A 19722-nucleotide genomic window follows, 5' to 3' on the forward strand; every position below is an offset into this window, starting at 1 on the left:
TATCTCTAAATATAAATTATCATTGTTATTACCATTGTGCAAACTTTTAATTGATCTTGGAAAGTAACCAACTTCATTGATTATTATTTAGTTAACAGAACATGTCACTGACTAATGTGATTTGGTTGACTTGCTCACTGTCGCGGGCATTATTTCTAGATCCAGAGCCCCTGGCACTGCAGATTATCAATTGCAAATTATTTTTCTAAAACGTTAATAAAAAGGGTAAGAAAAAGTTCACTAATTTTTAAGGACTACATTTCTCAATTTTTAATATAACTAAATTGAATGCCTTTCTTACAGTTGAGGGTAGGCCAGTATGTGCTAGAAGTTTTAGTTCAATGTAATTATCAAAGATTCTTAAATTACTCTTTAACCTGTCTTTGTTAAAGGCTTTGAATTTTGACCTTGCTGTTGCCCATATCAGCATTTCTCAAACATGGACCAGTAAACTGTCATGAAATTTACTACACATTTTTGGGCCCATTTAGTTTTCTATGGCTTTTAAAAATTTTAGAAGATCATGAAATGGAAATGTAGAAAAAAAGCAATATTTATAAATTAAAATATTGTTTTATAAAATGCTATTTTAAAAATGTAGTTGTAACAAAATTAGTACATTAAAGATCATAAGTAATCATGTGATTGGTTATCTACATCCCCAAAAGTTTGTAAGTTAATGGTAACTTGAAAAGAAGGAATCTCTTCATATCAAATATCATATATGCCTAAATATAAAGAAGGCAGGACTATAAGGCAATCCTATATTCATGTTTGGCTTTTTTTCAAATATGCTTTTTTATATGTGCTCTCTTCTTTCTTCAAGGATTCTACTACCTTTAAAAAGTTCTTTAACTACTTTATAGTTCTTTCCCAATAATTTGATTAATTTAAATTTCCGAGGGTGTTAATCTTCCTATTTGTTTTGTTTCCTGACTCTTTTATGACAGGTTATCTCCTCAAATGATACACAATTTTTAATTATGTGCTCATTCTTAATTTTTTTTTGTTTTTGTCTTGGAGACTTTTGCCCTGGGTTGTGGAAATGTTCCTAGAGAGCAGTTTCTTGGCGCCTAGTGAGTTTCCTGTTTGTACTATTTTTTATGTTACTTTTCCAGCTCGCGTGATATTTTCACGCAAGACATAGTATAAATTCAAATGTCACACCTAGGAGAGCACAGGTTTAAGATTTGAATTTCTCTTGTTAGACTCTATGCACATACTATCCCACCCCCGCCCCTGCTTTTGCTAACCTCTGCTAGAGATAAGCTTCCTTCCTAGACTCTCTAAACTAATGGCTATTTTCAATATCACTTTATTCAGATGCATCCTTTCTAGATTGACAGCTTTTTATGCACGATCTTACATCTAGCTTTCACAAGTCCAAGATTGTTCTGTTCCCATGTGGGTGATCAGCTTCCTCAGGGCAATACCCAAGTCTCTTTGACCTGCTGCAATATGAGCCTATGTGTTCTGTATTCTGGCTTTGACTCTCCCCTTCGTTTATAGAGACTTCTGTTATTTATTTCAAGGATGACAATATTTTAAATATTTTGGTATGTTTTATAATTTCTATATTTTTGTTGCCAAGGGCTGAGAAAGGGGGCAAAGAGAGGATGTATTTGTTTAAGTGGCTAAATTGCGGGAACTAGAATTAGATATTTTGGGTGAGAGTTTGAAACAATTTGGGGATGACCTTGTCAGAGAAGGCTTTACAGAGTAAACAACCAAGATAAGGGATGATGGTGGAAGGATGGGAGTACATGTGACTTTCCTGGAAAAAGTGGAGAATTAGGGAACAGGGGAGATGAAAGAGCACTGGGGCACATGGACATGTAAGAACCAGTAAGAGGAAGAGGTGTCAATGAGGGTGATAGATGGAGCAGCCAGAGAGAGAAGAGACTCCGGAAACGGGTGTCACCAACACTGCAGGAGGAGGGGATTTCAAGAAAAATTAGGGTACTTAACAGTGTTAAGGATCATAACTGGGAAAAGCTCATTGGATTCGCACCTAGATGGTTATTAGCAGTCTTCCTCATCTCAGTTGAAGCAACCCTGTCCCGTCAGTTGCTCAGCTGAAAACCTTGGAGCCATCCTTCACTTATGGTTCTCTGTCACAGGATAGATATCCAGTTCATCAGGAAATTCTATTTGCTTGGCTTTCAAAATATATCCATGTTTGGACTACCTCTCTGTTTAAAATGCAAGCTGAATATCTCTCCCAATGCCCAACAACAATTCCAGTATTAATCACTCCCCTCTGTTATTTTTCCATAGTACTTGTTACCTCCAGCATACTAGATAGCTTGCTCATTTATTACAGTGACTGTGTATTGTCTGTCTCCTTTCACTGGAATATGAGTTCCAAGAGGGCAAGGGATCTCTGCTGGGTCCCAAGGGTTTAGAGGATCAGCACCTGGCACATAGTCAATAAATGTTGAATGAAAAAATTGTAGTTTTGTTGTGTATTTACCTAAAATTTGATTTGAGTTTATAGTTAGAGCTGTTTTAGGCATATAAACCAAATTCAATTCTAGTATGAATACAAGAAATATTTCAGTAAAAATAATCTCCTGTTCTAACAGTTCTGTCCTCAAAAATCGTTGCATCCATTATATCCCAGAAATTAGTCCACACACTCCTACTAGAGACAATTTTCATGTTGTACTCTAATTAAATAGCCAAACTTTTTAATTATGAGATTAAAAATATTCACTGAAAATAATACTTTATTTAGCATTACTTCTGCACAAAGTGCTTACCCAGAAAACAAAGAAATTTCAATTTACAAAAAAAGAGTTGATATATTCACGGGCTCACAATATGTTCTTTGGGCAAGCTCATTCAACACACATTCTCATAAGTATGTAGATACTTAAATAAAAGGTTGTGATGTGAATATACAACATTTCATTGATGCAAGATACAAATTTATTCCATTATATCAGCAATTCATATACAATCTCTTTGTCACTAGATATTTAAATATTATTTTTTGCTTAATAAATCCTAAGATTTATTAGGTTTATTATTATTTATTATGTTTATTATTATTATTATTATTTATTAGCTAAGAGTTTTGAGCTTCTCTTTGACTGTGAGTTAAGAAGTTGACCTTATACTTTCTTCCTTTCTTCCCTTCCTCCCTCCCTCCCTCCCTCCATAATTTCTTTTTCTTTATTTTTGGTCCTACTTCCCCACCATTGTCATCCCACTGAATAGTCAATGCTTACCCTAGAAATGAGCAAATAAAATGACAACAAATTAGTATGCTTAATTTGTCCTACATAGTTCACTGCACACTTTGGTTCATCATTATTTTTCACATAGAGATTGTGTTTCTTCATTGAATATAATTGCATTGACCTGCTACTGAGTAGTAAAATTCGCAACTTTCTCTCACACCTCTCTTTCTTACACATCTGGAAGTTCAGCCCACACCCATTCTCTAATCATCAGGGCTGACATCCATTTGCAGTTCTCTCATTATTCAAATCATTAGTCTCTTGGGCTCTGGGGTCTGTTTATTTTCTATTGCTTGGCCACTTGAAACCTCAGTAATAAAGACTTCAGTGAGCTGTGGCTTTGCTTATGATTTGCACATACTAAGCTCACAGGGTGTATTAACATCACACCAGGGGGACACAAACAAATGAAAACAGGATTCGGAACTCTGAGGACATGACTGTTGATGCACGCTAATAGAGAGCGGAAAATCAACCTGCTGAGCAGCACTTCACCTTTGCCCATTTAGGTATTGAATCAAGAAAATGTTACAGCTTAATTTTCTTTTTTCTTTACATCTTTTACCATCTTTTTAAAGTTCTACAACCCACTCTTGATAAATATTGAATATTAAAATTAATTTTCAAATTTTTAAAAGGAAAATGTAGAATCCTTTTCTGGTTAGAAGCAAACCAAGTGACTCAGTTTGAAAACGGCCTGAAGAAGTGCCTTGTCTTTCTTTCTCCTCTTCTTTCACCTCCCACTTTCTCCCTCTCTTCACTCTCTTTTTCCTTGTTTTTTTTTCCTTCATTCTTTTTTCCTTGTCTTCCTCTTTTAATTTTTTCCCTCAAAAGAAAATATGTGAGTGAAGCAAACTACATTCCAATTTGATACTTTGGTATTTTTATATTTTTAATTTCATCTCTTCTCCATGAAAACTTTAGAGTGAATTTAAGTTGCAAACAAAGATGTAATTATCCCACTTTCTTGAAATATAGTGAAGGTCAACAAAATAAGCATATTCATAAAATTTTCGGCTGTTTTCAATATAATTTGGTTACAGTGTAAACAAAGATGCTAAAATCTATAGTTAACATAGTACCTTATAATTCAAAGCAAATGGGACAGCAGATCTTTGTCACATAGTAGAGTAAGAACATATTTTAAACAACATTTTCAAAAGTATAAATACAATAAAACACTCCTGAAATTTAATTTAATTGTATGACAGTTTCTCAGAATTATGCTACTCCTCCAAGTATGGTGATTACGTTGTGGGAAATTAATAATTTCATTGATGATTGCCAAATTCTCCTATTTAAAAAACCAGAATAATGCCAACAATTATTTCTTTTTCATTGTGCAATTTTTTCATAACTTAAAATAGTGATCTCTCTATGAAACAGCTAAAAAACCTAGTCTAAGAATATATTTTACGAGAATAAAAATATCAGTGTTTTCTATTCTCTATCCCCGTTCTTCATACTTATTTGCTGATAGTGAAATAAAAGTGGATTGGGAAGCTGAAATTGAAAAAAAGGAATTTTTAAAAATCCATATAATTTTGAAAATCTAATTAATGAACATAGATGACTTCAGATCATACCAGAATGTCAATAGTTCCTCAATACGTGACTTCTTAACCTAGAAAATGTCCTTTGTATGAGATAATAGTCATAAACCTACATGCTCTAGGTAGTTGTTTGAACTCACTCTCCTCTTTGTCATTTGAGAATTGTACATAAAAGAGGGGAAAAAATAACATCACCAAGTCACCAGTCCTGTGACTTGTCCATGTGCAAATATTTGCTAATGAATTCAAAGAAAAGGTAGACTTCACCTTTAACATGAAGCTCTGATTGAAACCAAGTCATGGTTTCAAAAAAAACCCTGTTGTGCTATCTGTATTATTTTAATCATTAGTATCTATATAAATCTATTAAATACACTGCTTTAGCCCTTAAGCAATTTATAATTTAGTCATATGTATTATTTATCTCTATTTTATTGTTATAATACCTACATCTTGTAATATTTAGACATTGAAAATAAATCTTAAGTGATGCTTATAAGCTATATATGACTGAAATAAAGGCAAGTGAATCTCAGAAACAGAAATATCTTTAGGGGAGGATATGGGATTAAAAAGGTACACAAAATATTATGTGTTCTAAAAAATTTTTTTTATAACTTATTGCTTTAATGTAATTCTATGCTTATATGTTTCATTGTGACTTTATAAAAAAATAAAGAACTGGTGTGTTTTCTATTTTCCCATTTAATTGCCCCTGTAGGCTTTGCTACAAAAAGTAATCTTAGAGAAGCAAAACTTCAGGCTTGTTCTAATTTCTTTTTATTCTCCCTCTGTGTACATCCAAGTCACAACCCAGCAAATAGTACAAAATGATTTTTTTTTAAAATTTCATTATGGTATATTCACTAAATGGTATATTTAATGTCCCATTGTTATTTGAACTATATATTTTGTTAATCAAAGATTTTACTGGTTGTATTTCCCATTAGAACCTTTAATAGTTTTGCTTGTACAACTCCAATCCAGATTTTCCATGTGAAAATGATAATCATGAGTAGGAAAAAAGAGCTTCTGCTGGGCTGCTTGGAGAGGGACGCAGAGTTTTTGCCTGCTTGTGTATTTCAGTTTTTGAAACTTTCTACATTTCTTTAAAATCAAGTTTTTTCTTGGAATAAGAAAGAAATGTAAGAAAACTAACCTGCTGTTCAGACTCTGCTCTTTAATCAACAGCACAATCAGGTACAAAAGAAAACTTTGTAAGTTTATATAAATATAACGGGACTTTGTCATTTCAAGCGCGGGCAATTTGTGTAACAAAAAGCATAATTTATCCAATCATGCAATTAACCTTTTATTGAGAGCCCTGTAAGGTGGACGTGAAGGCTAATAAGACGGAGGCTCTGCCTCCAGGAGCCCACCATCTAGAGGAGGTCTCCACGAGGCATATAAATGATTACAAAGTAACTAAATGATGGTATCAGTGACAGAAAAATGCACCAGCTCTGGAGTGACAGTGCTGCTTGTTTGGGTGTCGGGTGTCAGAGAAAACTAAGATTGTAACGTTTCAGTGCCCACGTGCAGACGGAGAAGGGTGAAGAAAGGCATCCAGGCACAAAATGCAGAGTTTACACGGGGTTTACTGGAGAGCGGCCTCTTAAGTTTGCAAGGCTCCTTCACTGGCCTGGGCTCCTTCCAAGGAACGTGGAATTGTCTAAGCTTCATTTTTCACAAAACTTGGACCCACCTCTGAAAATATGGGTGGGGTGGAAGTGAGAAAGGGCATAGCCCAGAGCCACGGCAGCCCCTCGTGCTTTCACCTTGGGCCAGCGCAGGGAGACGGAGCTGGTAGCTGACATCCCTAACCCAGGGCGCGCTCTTTTTCCCCAGAGCAAATGCTGGAATAGCTGTCTTCAGTTTCTCCTGTTCACTGCGGCCCACTGAGGAAGCAAGATGGCAGGACTTAGAAAGTTCACTGAGAGGAAGGAGCAAGTTCAGGCCATTTCCAACCTCTTTTTTGGTAAGAACAGTTGAGTATGTAGATTTAGATACTATTGATTTATTATTATTATTTAGATATCATTTCCATTTCAACCTCTCACAAACACCGTTTATTTATCCATTCATTCATTCTTCTAATACTTATTGAATGCCTACTAAATTCACTCTCCTTATTCTCCTATTGTACCTGCAGTCTTTCAAGCTGTATTTTATCGATATTTATGAGTATTTGCAGAGGGTATAGTTTTGGGGAAAAAAACTGTATGTCATTCTTCAGAGAACACACGCCCTGCTTACTTTTGCCTCTGTTTCTTGGATGACAATATTCCTTTCTCCCCACCCAATACCTCATCTAGTGTTTGAAACTCTTGTCTATACCTCTTGGGATAATTGGTCAGCTATTTCATATTTGCATATTATGATTTCCTTCCTCCCTTTAAAGGGTGGCACCACACTCTGTCTTGTCTTCTCTCTTGTCTAGCACAATGCCTCTTTCTAAGTGATAACTGAAAGAGTGAAAGATTTATGTCTTAAACACTGAACAGTACCTAGGAGTACATGAAGATTGAGGTTATCCAAGTGTGAAAACTTAAGATACTATTGAATGCTTTTTGCAACCAGAACATCCGAGAAAATAGTACAGTAGAGCAAATGGACCACTTAAGTGATGTAAAAGAGCTGTGGGAATTTGAACCAGACTATATGTAAATAATTTAATCATTTTGTGCCTCAATTTTGCCATCTTTATTATGGTTTCTATCACAGAGCCAATTAACTTCAAAAATCCAGCTGGAAAATTCCAAAAATATTTAGCTACTAAGCTGAATTTTGAGGGCTGCCTGATTACTGTGATTCTTTTACATCTTATCTACCTCCTTCACCCTACCCTTACCCACAAAATATCCAGGTTACCCTGCAGTTCACTGACCCATTCCCCTTCCAAGAGAGTAAAATCATCTGTGATTCCGGAAACTTTATCCCTGAGTTATTTATAGAAACAGTTTCATCTTAACCACCATGGATAAGCTGCTCAAATATTGAAATATGTATTTTTTTGCTCTTATTTATTTTGGATTGGCAGAGGCATTAGTAAGAGTCTTGTCCTTCAAAGTCCTTATCCTCACAGCAATTCTGAAGCTTTTCAGTTCTTTGTCTCCTCTTGGAAAAAGCTATTTTTAATTGAGAAACATTAGAAAATTTGTCCTTAAATGATTCAGAGGAGATCTATGGAAAAAGTTGTCTATTTAAAGAAAAATCGGAAGAAGTAATATTAATCAAATCACATTTCATGCATGAACTACTTAAAGAATCTATATTTTTTTTATAATAAAGGCTAAGTTTCACTGAAAATTCCTTTAGTTCTTACTTTCCTCCTGTTAAATGTGCCCTTGCTCAACTTCTGACTATATTCACAGAATCAGCTCACAGAAAACAGAAGAGAGAGAGAGATTTTAAAAGCTAAATACTGGGAGCTTGGTTTTGAGAAGGTGGGGTGTTTATGAAGGCAAAATTGATAAGCTGATAATCTGTGAATGTACTGCTTTGATGCAATTTGCAATCCTATTATATTCTACCATGTGTGAATCCATCACAGTCTTACCCCAGTCTCCAGGTGGGCTGGAGGACACATACTTGGAGCTAATGTCACACAGGAGATCAGTTATTTCTCACTGTGGTTCCACGGTCGGCACCTTGCAGGGAGCTTTATTACTCCACTGCAGAGTGGACTGGCTCATCATTTAAAAAAATGGCCTAAAATAGCACCCAGATTCTGCTTTATGTCGTCAAATACTAGAAAATTCCACACTCACAGGTGGGATATCTGAAGAATGGAATCAATCAGTAGATATAGGAATAGAAATTAACATGGATTTCAGCTTAGGTCATAACATATAGAGATAATTTTCATTGCAAGGTTTTGCAATTGAATTCAGTTATTATAAGTACGTTGAAGAGAAGGAAAAAAATGTGGCTGGGCTTTTACGTCCGTTTTTGTTCTGGAAAAATTGAAAATAGCTGATTTACCATTTTCTTCCTTTTTTTTGTGAAGAAAAAAGGCCTTCATCGTTGAAGTACTGGTGACCTTTCACAGGAATTATGCAGGCAGCCGTGCAGAGCAGTTCTAACGGCCATGGTGTAGTACAATCAGTTTTACTTGCAGAAGAACCCTCTGGGCTGCAGGGTAACTAGCGTAATAGCTTTTCCAGAGGACAAATCTAATGCAAGGCCTTAAAGTGCACTTTAGGTATTTAAGTATTAAATGGGCAGGTGGGAGGATCTCCTGCAGATGCACCGAGGTGGATGAAGACACACATGCAAATTCAGGCGGCTGCAACCTGCTACACTCCCACCTGGGGGGAGTCTGCCCTGTTGCCAGCCGGTTCGGGTTTGTGACAACGGGCAACTTTTTTCTCAATACTTTGTATAAAGCTAGTTGCCTGAGAAATACCTCTGCTTTCTCTTTGTTTTACATTCTCATTTTTCTCCCCTTTGGCCCACTTCCCTGGGTAATAATATCCTTCAACCTCTCCACTAGAATATTGAGGGCTGACTCCACCTGGAGACTGGAGAGTTTGTTCCTCTCTCCAGCCGTTTTCTCCATTGGTAGCGGCCAAAAGGGAATCATCTGAACATTACACATTGAAATGTAGCTGTCATTGTGGCTCTAGTATAAAAGAATGTTTAAAGATATGCCCAGTCTTGGTGTAAAATCTTGATTTGTGTATGTAAATTCCGGGGGCTATTATAGCATTGGGCCTCAGGGCCCTGTTCCTGGAGTCAAATAACTTCCATTCTGACGCCAGCTCTGCCTCTTCTTCACAGATCTGTTGAATTCCTTCAAGCCTCAGTGTCCTCATCTGGAACTTCGGAATCAAAATTATATCTTCCTCATAGTGTTTGATGATTAAATTAAATATTTTAAGTAAAGTGGTTAGCACAGAGCCTGACACATAGTAAGTTCTCAATAAATGATGGTTATTTTAATTTAATTTAATTTTTTTTTGTGAGGAAGATTACCCCGGAGCTAACATCCCTTGCCAGTCCTCCTCTTTTTGCTGAGGAAGATTGACCCTGGGCTAACATCTGTACCCATCTTCCTCTACTTTATATGGGACGCCGCCCCAGCATGGCTTGACAAGTGGTGTGTCTGTCCATGCCCGGATCCGAACTTGTGAACCCCAGGCTGCCAAGGCGGCGTGTACAAACTTAACCACTATGCCACCGGGCCAGCACCCAAATGATGATTATTTTTTTACTGGATAAACCAAAGATATTTTCTACTTTTTAATTATTTTATTAGGCAATTGTACTGTCTTTGTGTTGAGTTTAGTTTCCTTCCTTCCTTCCTTCCTTCCTTCCTTCCTTCCTTCCTTCCTTCTTTCCTTTCCTTTCAAGAGAAGCATTGCTTCTGTCAGTTGGGAGTTTAGTTTTCTTTCTTCCTTCCTTCCTTCCTTGCTTCCTTCCTTCCTTGCTTACTTCCTTCCTTTCTTGCTTCCTTCCTTCCTTTCTTGCTTCCTTCCTTCCTTTCCTTTCAAGAGAAGCGTTGCTTCTGTCAGTTGGGTATGAACTTAGATCTATTAAAAAATAGTACAGGGGCCGGCCCTCTGGCGTAGTGGTTAAATGTGAGTGCTCTGCTGTTGGCGGCCTGGGTTTGGATCCCTGGTGTGCACCGACACACCGCTCATCAAACCATGCTGTGGCGGCGTCCCACATAAAGTGGAGGAAGATGGGCATGGATCTTAGCCCAAGGCCAGTCTTCCTCAGAAAAAAGAGGAGGATTGGCATGGATGTTAGCTCAGGGCTAATCTTCCTCACCAAAAAAAAAAGTACAAAAATGTTTGGCTGATTTCTGGGGTGGTGGACGTGGAGAAGGTGAAGTTACATGAACCAATAAATGATTCTGGAATCAATTCAGAAATTGCTGAGTCTTGGATTGGAAAACTCTAGAGGAAAGAGGCTAGATCAAAAGCTACAATCAGAGCTCAGCGTTGGAGGAAGTTCTTGGTAAGATGTGAAAGGCAGGCAGAGAAAGAGAAAATTTCCAAGCACAGAGACAGACCTCAGACACAGCCATGAGATCTATCAGAAGTACTACTTTTTTTCCTCCTGAACAGACGGGAAGTATAATAGTTATTCATTCATTCAGCAAACAGGTAGCAACTGTTACTAAACACATAGCAAGTTCTACTGTTGACCCTGTTTCTAGTTTTGTGCTAAGTATGAGAAATATCAGGGCAAGTTATGGCCCCTGCCCACAAGGAAGGCCGAGTGTGTAACTCTAATAGTTATAGATTAACATTGTTCTAAGTAAATTCATCATTTTGTTGGTGGGAGCAAAGGAGGTATTGAGGTAATGATTCAATTATAACAGTAAGAATAACCAGTGAGAATTTTGCCATCTAAATTTGCTAAAATTTTGTAATCTAAATTAAGTGATTTTTGATTACTAGTTCTCAAAGCACATTATAGAGTTACAATGTTCAAACAGTTTGGTAGGGGAGGGAGAACAAAGATCAACAGAACAGAGGAGAGAGCAGACAGGATTGTCAGCGATGCATGGCTCTGATGGCTGAAGAGGCCAGTGTGACATTGTGTCTGAGCAAGAGGTTCTAAAGCAACCGCCTGGTTGTGATTTTTTCTTTTTTTTAAATAGGCTTTATTCTCTTCATTTGAAAACAGGGACATAGGAAAAAGAGACTATGTATTAAGAAACCTCCCTCATTCTGATGTCAATCAGTGACTATTTTTAAGAATTTGAGAAAGCTTTTGAGTATATAGAGGTGGCTGCAATTTTTTTCTTTAAATGTAGTTACGGTTGCAGCAAAATAACGCATGGAACAGGCTCTCTAAACTGTCACTCATCAACTTAGACGAGTTCCTCATAATCAGAGATTTAGTTTTGCTTTTGAAAGAAGGCATTATTGTGTCCATTTAAAATTAAATATCATAAGTAATAGGTTATTTTATGGCAAAAGCTATAGACACTGTAAATATATTTGTAAATATATATGTAAAATATACAATATATAGAGGACAAGCTTATGGATGACCTAGAGAGGATCGTGTTGCATGATATATGGCCCTGTGGCCACACTTTGAGGACTAGAGTCAAGGCGAGACACTAAGAGGCTTAATATACAGGTAGTCTGTCCACTCTGAGAAGTGTGGTCATTAACTTAATGTCCCACCTGGGTCTCTGGATTGCTTTGTTTAAAATTGCTCATCTCTTCCTTTCTGTTTGACCTCATCATCCCTTATGCAGAAATCATGATGGGTAATTTAAAAGTGGTCCATCTGTTGGCCAGTACCTCACCTTTCCTCTGGAGAGTTTTAGAAAACTCTTTTAAATCTTTTCAACTCCTTAAAGCTAGACACACTGAAATACAAAAAGTGAAAAATATTAAGAGCTCATTATGCAGTGAGCATCAATTCTCCTGGGGAAATCAGTCCAGAAGATCTCTGCATTTCCAGTAGAGAGCTGTTCGCCTCTACTCTCATTAGTGCTCAGACCTAAAAACAGCTGCTGGGAACTAACGAGGTATGTCTTCCCTCCAAGTTTTACGCTGGTCCCCGTGGAATAGCTGTGGCTATTCGTTCTGGCTAATCATGCCTTCTTACCCTGACTCCACACCCGAGGTCTGGGGATGGAGCTAGAGGGACTGGAGTTCTATAAATGAGGTTTCTGGTCTAATCTAATGCCCAGTTTCAGACTCACACCTGTCCTTTTAGAGAGTCATCAGAAAAGGGGGACTTGAAATTGAGAAGAAAGGGGAGATAAAGTGGATGGCATAGCAGCTGCAGAATTTATGCAGTGTAGCTTTGGACAATACATAGAGAAGCCAGGCAGAGGACACCTAGGCCTTCACTTATTACTGTGTGAACGTGGGTGAGGCTGCTTTGAGGGAGAGGATGGGTTCATAGTATGACCAAGGTTACTACTGAGTGCCTCTCAGTGACAGGAGGCCCTGATTTGCAAGGCTTTTTTATTTCTAATGTCTAAATCACTACTATAAAGTTATCAGAGAAGAATTTAGGAAGCAGAAGCCCCACGTTCTTGAATTTGGCCTATTAACTCTAGCATGGTGGACCTCAGGATTTCCCAGAACTGTTAACGTCTCAGAACCTGCCTCTTGATTTTCCTCAGAGGAGGGTCTGACAGTACCCTGAAGTCAGACTGTAAGATAAAAAGTACATTATATCAAATACTTCTTTTTGGTTTTTTTTGAGGAAGGTTGACCCGAGCTAACATCTGTTGCGAACCTTCCTCTCTTTTTTTTTTCTTATTTTCCCCCCCAGTACATAGTTGTATATCGTAGTTGTAGAGTTGTAGCTCTTCTATGTGGGACGCCGCCTCAGCATGGCTTGATGAACAGTAAGTAGATCTGTGCCCAGGATCCGAACTGGCGAACCCCGGGGCGCTGAAGCTGAATGTCCGACCCTAACCACTACATCACTGGGACGGACCCCTTAAATACTTCTATTTAAAGAACAGGGAGCCTTGATTAATTATGAGAAACTTATCAGTATTTTCCCCCCAAGTTCTCCATAGAATGGGTAGTTGTTACTAATTTGAAAATGTCAATGAATAATTTGTAGCAAAAAAGTGAGAGAACAGGTCAAACTTGAAAAAGGCAGATTATGATATCACAATTTGAGTATTTCTCAAAGCTCATATTTAAATTTTTAGTTTTTAATTTAACTTGCATTAAATAACTTGCATTTGTTATATAGCTATGTTAATTTTAACACGTAGATTCATATAGCCACCACCACAATCAGGATACAGAACCATCAAACCCTTCCCCTATTTCTTGCCCTGGTAACAACTGGTCTGTTCCCATTCCTATGGTTTTTCCTTTTTCTAGAGTGTCATATAAATGAACTCATTCAGTATATTACCTTTGGAAACTGGCTTTTTCTACTTAGCATAAAGCTTTTGATATTTATCCATGTTGTTGTGTATATCAATTCCTCATTCCTTTACATTGCTGAGTAGTATTCCATTACATGATGGACTACAATTTATCTACTCACCTACTGAACGTCATATAGTAGTTTCCGTTTTAGGTGATTATGAACAGAGCTTCTATAAAAACATTCATGTATAGGCTTTGCATGAACATATGTTTTAATTTTTCTAGGTAAATACCTAGGAGTGGGATTGCTGAATCATACAGCTAAGTGTTCACTGAAATATAAAATACTGCCTGTTTCCCAGAATGGCTGCACCTGTTTGCATACCCACCAACAATGTACGAGATTTACAATAGGTTTACAGTTTTTGCCAGTACTTGGCATTGTCAGGTGCTTTAAAATTTAGCCATTCTCAAGGGTACATAGTGGCATCTCAGTATGCTTTTAATTTGCATTTCCCTCATGGCTGGTGGTGTTGAGCATCTTTTCATGCTCTTATTTGCCACTCATGTATCTTCTTTGGTGAAGCATCTGTTCAAATTTTTTTGCCCATTTTTCAGCTGGGTTATTTATTTTCTATTTTGTTGAATTTCAGGGGTTCTTTGTATTCTGTGTACAAGCTCTTTGGCAGGTAGGTAATTTGCAAATGTTCTCCCAGTCTGTAGCTCATCTTTTCATTCTCTTAACAGTGGCTTTCACAGAACAAAAGTTTGGGTATGTTTTAAATTCCTCATCTTTATTGCCTTTATTCTGTACTCTATACCTGAATGTAAATCTTAAAGAAGTACCCCAGAGACTTAGTATAAATGAGTAGCAGAGTGAACCACACAGTATAAACTACACCTCTAGGAATAGACACTCTTTATTCCTAATTGCAGGAGGAAGTAATCCGTGGCTGGAAGTGCCGTCTTTGGCAGTCTCTTTGATTGGAAAATACTGTTGCAAGACAGTGACCAACATTATATAAGACTTAAAGAAAAAGTTTTAAGAGCATCTTTTTCGTTCTTGAAATCTGTTCTCAGGAGGCCAACACATTAATCTTGAAATTGCTGTCACTTACTGAGACTATTTTATAATGCAAAATTAATGTTTGTCAGCATCCTTTTAGGTTGCTCTGGAGACTGAGTGTAGGAGAAAAGGGCATTCTGTCAGGTCTTCACAGACAAGGCTAAGTGGAAGTATTGAAGCAATTATCTGAATAATTCAATAAAATTCCCTCTTTTATTTAATTATTCAAATAAATCCTTATTTTTCTTTCTTTGCTCTGGCCAGGGGGACTTCTTTGTCATCTAATTTACTTATGAAAAGTGACATGCTGGGGCCGGCCCCATGGCTTAGCGGTTAAGTGCGAGCGCTCCTCTGCTGGTGGCCCAGGTTCGGATCCCGGGCACGCACTGACGCACCGCTTCTCCGGCCATGCTGAGGCTGCGTCCCACAGACAGCAACTAGAAGGATGTCCAGCTATGACATACAACTATCTACTGAGGCTTTGGGGGAAAATAAATAAATAAATGGCAAAGGATTAAAAAAAAAAAGTGACATACTTTTATATAACTAGTAGGTGCTTAAAGCTTTTTAATGTTTAAGGTTCTCAGACCTTTACAATAATTAGTAGAGATTCTAAAACTGGGCTCTTCACAGCAGTTTTGAAGACAACTGAAAAAGCATGATGTAATCTCATGTTTTCACACATTTAATTCTATCCCCCAAAGAAACTACTACTCGTTCCTAATTTCCAGCTGCCAACATCTGCAATTAGATACTAGCAAAACAATCATCCTAACAGCTGCTAGAAACATATACTTTACAATAAAACGTCAAATGTGTTTTTGAATGTTGGATTAAAAAACACTCGTTTTCATTTCAGTTATCACCTAACCTTTCTCTCAATTAATTAATCATTCTGTTGAATTGTTTCCCAAAGAGATCACATTCTATTAGCATTCACTACATTTCTTTTTAGTGAAAAGATAACAGAATACAAGGGACATTCAATAGTAAACAGAAGATTGAATTACAAAACCTCGTATCTAGATGACCTCTATGGTTCCCTCCCACTCTCAGGCCCTGGGATTAGAATCAGAGGAAGGTTTTACCAGGTCTACACAAAAAAATTATCATCCTCACCTCTTGTGGCCTTCAAGTCTATTTAGGAAAGTTACAAATGCTTCTGTGTTCTCTCCTACTGCAGGAATCATTCAAAATGCATTATATAAATTCGGTTGAAAAACACATTTGTCAAGGCAGCAGTCTTTCCTAAACTATTTCCAAGAGCAGTGTCATCTGATCATACAGTTAATGCAGGTTTATCATTTTGCCCACAAAATTGCAGATGAAGCAAAATTGCAATATTTTTCTATTAGTTGATTTGAGGAATGGAAACTAATGAGAAGGTCCCTGAGATTCTTATAGTTGGTGATTTGCTAATTCAGAAATTCTCTGTCTTACAAAAATGATGTAGTGAAATGAGACTACAAATTTTATTTCTTAATTCATTAATTTTCTAAATTCATCTGACTGCTATTTTCCACAATAGAAAATTTCTATAATGGAAAGAATAATCTAATTCTGTTTGCTCTTTTAAAGATAACTACACTTTATTTAAAAATCTTTTGACTACATTTTCTCCGTGTTATTTGAAATTTAAGCAGACTGAGTTATATGGAGTCAAGGAGAGGAGATAGCAGGGAATATAAGATTATGAATTGTTCAAATATGAATCTCAACCTCGTTCCCCAATACGCCCACACGTACACATGCACGCTTGGCCTGAGATATCAGTTTGTCAGAGTGCAAAGTGGTGTCCTAAGCTTTCTTAAGTATATGAAAAATAACACTTAACAAGCAAGGTCTATTGGTTTGATATTTGTAAGAATATAAAAATATATATATATAATTTACAGGTTTGCTCCATTTTAAATTGCTACATGTAGTATAGAATTGTTTTAAAACATTGAATTAGAATATCATAACCATTACTAAGAGCAAGTATAGTTCACAAAGGCCATATTTTCTTCCTTAATATAGCTTCATTGGTATGACGTTAAGTATTTTTATGACTTTAATTTGTTTTTTAAAATCAAGCTTCTGCTGATTTTCCAAATAAATTTTAAAGTGTCAATAGAAAGTAATAAAATAATTGAAAGTTTAAATATACTATCTGCAATAAGCATAACCTTTAACATGGAAGTATTCTTCTGTACATACTCTGCACCTATCAGAAGGCACGGTAATATGAATAGCTTGTTAAACACTTGTTCAAAATAGAATGAATGGAAAGATGCTATTTGGTTAGCATACCCCAGTTGAGTTTCCTCTGTAATTACCCAATAAAATAACCACAAATACATAAAGAAAAATAAATATATAAAGAAAAAGACTAAAAAGTAAAAATAGTATTTAAAACTTAGGCAAATTACCATAGTGGGTGTGGTTGACTACAAAGAGGATGCACTGGGGAAGTTTTAGGGTGAAGGAAATGTTCTGTGTGGTCCTGGGGTGATGATAACATAACTCAATTTGTCAAAATCCATGGAACTGTACGTAACACAGAGTGAAGTTTAATATATGCAAACTAAAAAAAAGCCAACTATGCATAAACACTGTACTGTAGTTGGTGAATTTGTTTCTCACGGAGGTATGGATTAACAACTCTGAAACTGGTTTACATGTATATTGGGGTTGAACAGATAAGTAAATGGATGTTGAGTGGTAGGGGCGAAGTTTCTCACTGTTAGAGAGAGAAGTTACAGATAAACAAGAAAAGAAGTCAAGAATTAACCCTGCACTGCTTTACTAGAGTTGGAGACATTGGTATGAGTTCATGTTTAGCTTAATATATATACAGCTGGATAAATATGGAAACACTTAAAGATACACAGGTTAGTATAAGTACATTATTACCTAGCACTGTCTTCTGAGATGGTCTAGCAACAATGACACTCCAGTAGCAACAAGCACATCCCACACCTACACCTTGGTTTCTAAATATTGTTCTCCAATAAAAGCCACATGGCTCCTTGAAGAAATAGCTGATTCTAGGACTGGAGCAAGGAACATACAAGATAAGCCTGGAGCATCTTTAAGTACCAGAAATTGAGAAAATGCTCAAAAAGCAAAAGGATGGGGGCATGTCAAAGGGATATGAGAACCAACCTGAAAGAGCTCCTAATGGCCAGGGTTGGAACAATTTTGAGCAACAAAATAATGTAGTATTAGATTGTAATCCAAAGTGGATACATGGGTCCATATCGACAAAAATAGATGAATGAATAAAGAAATAAATGGGGAAAGAGACAAATGTTTCTTGCAGAAGCATTCCAAATAATATGTGTAGACACTCCCCACTATAGGAGGTGGAGTCTAATTCCCTCTACTCCCTAAAATGCTCTAGACTTTGTGACTCATTTCCAAAGAATAGAGTAGGAAATGGGAAAAATGACAGATTTACTGTGGAGGAACCTGGGAAATGCCCCCTTAACCAAGCAACAAAGGTCATCATCACAGTAATGTCATGTGGATGTTGTGTACCCCCTGGTGTGATGTGATGCACCTCTGTTGCTTTCTTTCAAAAAACCCACAACTCCAGTGTAATGGTCAATTTTATGTGTCAACTTGGCTAAGCTATAGTACAGAATTATTTAATTAAACACTAATCTAGGTGTTGCTGTGAAGGTATTTTGTAAATGTGATCACTCATATTTAATGACAATAAGAAATATTAATTGCAACTGGACCACTAGCTTACATTGCACACAAAAATGAACTCAAAATGGATTAAAGATTGAATGTAAGACCCGAAACCATAAACCTCCTAGAAGAAAACAAGTGGTGATCTCCTTGACCTTGGTCTTGGCGATGATTTTTTGGATTCGACACCAAAAGCAAAGGAAACAAAAGCAAAAATAAGCAAGTGGGACTACATCAAACTAAAAAGCTCCTGTACAGCAAAGGAAATCATCAACAGAATGAAAAGGCAACCTACAGAATGGGAGAAAATATTTGCAAATCATAAGGGTTAATATCCAAAATATATAAAGAACTCATACAACTCAATAGCAAAAGAAATACAATCTGATTGAAAAATGGGCAGAGGATCTGAATAGATATTTTTCCAAAAAAGACATACAGATGGCCAACAGGTACATGAAAAGGTGCTCAACATCACTAATTATCAGGAAAATGCAAATCAAAAACCACAAGGAGACATCACCTCATACGTGTTAGAATAGCTATTATCAAAAAGACAAGAGAAAACAAGTGTTGATGAGGATGTGGGGAAAAGGTAACCCCTGTGTATTGTAGGTGGGATTGTAAACTGATTCAGCGACTATGGAAAACAATATGGAGGTTCCCCCACAAATTAAAAATAGAACTACCATATGATCCAGCAGTTCCACTTCTGGATATTTATCTGAGGAAAACAGGGCTGGCCCCTTGGTGTAGTGGTTAAGTTCGGCACGTTCTGCTCCGGTGGCTGGGTTTGTGGGTTCGGATCCTGGGCGTGGACCTACAGCACTCGTCAGCCACGCTGTGGTGGCAACCTGCATATAAAAAGTAGAGGAAGACTGGCATAGATGTTAGCTCAGGGCTAATCTTCCTCAGCAAAAAACAAAGAAACAGATGAAAAAACCACTAACTCAGAAAAATATATGTATTCCAAGTTCATTGCAGCATTATTTACAATAGCCATGATATGGAGACAACCTCTGTCCATTGATGGATAAATGAATAAAGAAATTGTGGTATATATATATATATAAATATATATATATATAAAAATGAATATTATTCAGCCATAAAACAGAAGGAAATCTTTCCATTTGTGACAAAATGGATGGACTTTGAGGGGATTATTCTAAGTGACATATGTCAGAGAAAGGCAAATACTGTATATCTCACTTATATGTGGAATCTAATAAAAAACCCAAACAAAACAAAACCCAAGCTCGTAGATACAGAGGACAGATTGGTGGTTGCTAGAGGTGAGGGGTGAGGGGGTGGGGAAAATGGGTGAAGGGCATCAAAAGGTACAAACTTCCAGTTATAAA

This window comes from Ceratotherium simum, chromosome 19, assembly GCF_057802395.1.
Source record: "Ceratotherium simum simum isolate JZ-2026a chromosome 19, ASM5780239v1, whole genome shotgun sequence".
Classification (NCBI taxonomy): Eukaryota; Metazoa; Chordata; class Mammalia; order Perissodactyla; family Rhinocerotidae; genus Ceratotherium; species Ceratotherium simum.